This window comes from Trachypithecus francoisi, unplaced genomic scaffold, assembly GCF_009764315.1.
Source record: "Trachypithecus francoisi isolate TF-2019V2 unplaced genomic scaffold, Tfra_2.0 Lachesis_group9, whole genome shotgun sequence".
Classification (NCBI taxonomy): domain Eukaryota; kingdom Metazoa; phylum Chordata; class Mammalia; order Primates; family Cercopithecidae; genus Trachypithecus; species Trachypithecus francoisi.
Window position 1 is genome coordinate 23,621,466 of NW_022681474.1, and position 1,749 is coordinate 23,623,214.

The 1,749-nt window shown below is 41.2% G+C and overlaps 1 pseudogene across 1 annotated transcript; it reads right to left on the reverse strand.

The window, feature by feature from the left end:
• Positions 1-501: 501 nt before the first annotated feature.
• Positions 502-1,485, reverse strand: LOC117082653 (annotated as a pseudogene). Its single transcript, XR_004436721.1, has one exon. The product of XR_004436721.1 is annotated as a calcyclin-binding protein-like (transcript).
• Between the last annotated feature and the right edge of the window lie 264 nt (positions 1,486-1,749).

The window sequence follows — 1,749 nt, forward strand, 5'->3', positions numbered from 1 at the left end:
CTCAATAAATTTACACCTTTGTTTTTTCTTTTGAAATGGAGTCTCACTCTGTCGCCCAGGCTGGAGTGCAGTGGCGTGATGTCGGCTCACTGCAAACTCTGCCTCCAAAGTTCAAGCAATTCTCCTGCCTCAGCCTCCCAAGTAGCTGGGATTACAGGCACCCACCACCATGCCAGGCTAGTTTTCTATTTTCATTGCGGATGGGGTTTTATCATGTTGGCCAGGCTGGTCTCAAACCCCTGACCTCAGGTGATCCACCCGCCTCAGCCTCCCAAAGTGCTGGGATTACAGGCGTGAGCCACCACGCCTGGCCTCCATAAATTTATACTAATAAAATTTATTTAAGTTTAACAATAAAAAAAGAAATTGTGATCAATAAATTTTATCAAACTTTTTTTTTTATTGGGGAAGACTTGCTCTTTATATTTCACATGAGAATGCAATTATAACCCTTCCTTGAACAAAATGACCAGGATACTAATAAAACCATGTTTGCAGGAGTGTTTAATAAGCATATTTTATTTAAATAAATCCTCCAGTAGGAAATGGAGAATTCACTGCCTTTACTTAGAAGGCTATGTAAATAGCTATCTGTCAAATTTATATATGCAGCTCACCAATATTCCCTTACTGGAAACATCAGTATTTCCACATCACATCACAGTTCCCAAAAGGACCTTAAAGTCTCAAAACTCCTTTGGCTTGCTTCTCTCTTGATTCCACCCAGTCTTTATTAAGGGTTCTCTTTATATCATCATCTCCATCTTCATAAATTTTCTTTAGAGCATTCATCAATCCCTCACTAGGATCTGTTTCAGTGTCATAGGAGGGCTTCTCTTTTTCTTTGCACTCTTTTTCAACCTGGGTCAGGTAATCCCACCTTGTGTTTTCCACTTTCTTTCTACACAATATAAGAACTGTATCTGTCTTGACTTTTTTTGAACTGCCTTCCACAGAGATGGGTTTCAAGAGCTTGTTCACAATCATGGAGTAACTCTTCCCATTTAGATTCTTTACCAAAAGATCAAATGACCTCTCTGTGAAATGCACCTGCACATTCTCAGTGGGAACTTGATGCACTCCACTTAAGGTAATGTAGATTTTCACACACTTATCTGACTGATCCCATCCATAATTACTGCTTTTCACCTTATAGCCCGTTGTAATGGGAGCAACCACAGCAGCTGGTTTTTCATTATCAAGAAGTTCCGCTTTCTTCTGTGATTTCTGTTGCATCTTGTTCTTGATTTCCGTCTCAATCTTGGATTTTTCAGCTGTAAGGGCATCACGTACTCTTTTCCTAGTAGCCTTTTTCCAGCAACACCTTTACCTCTTCTAGGTCTTTCTGTAGCTCTTCTGAAGCCATGGGGGCTGGATCAGGCCAAAGGCCCGAGCTGCAGCCGCGCTGAGGAGGGAACAGGAAACGCCGCGCCGAGCCGTCAAACTGAGCGCAGACGTCCACCCGCAGGAGTCGCGGCGCTGCAGCCTGCGCCTATCAAACGTTTTATTTCTGTATTATATATATACATAAAAGAATCATTCGTGCAAAGAATATTATATTCTAAATGCAATTAATCTGCAAATGATACATCTAGAGAGAACATGAAGCTTGTTCCAGAACAGTCATTTAACAAAAGGTTTAAAGTTAGGTAAGGAATGCACTTTGGTGAATATGTAGTGATCCGTTCACCCACAGGTTCAATAAAATGGTTAAGTGGTCAGCAATTGGGCTAATTCACACTGGTGATT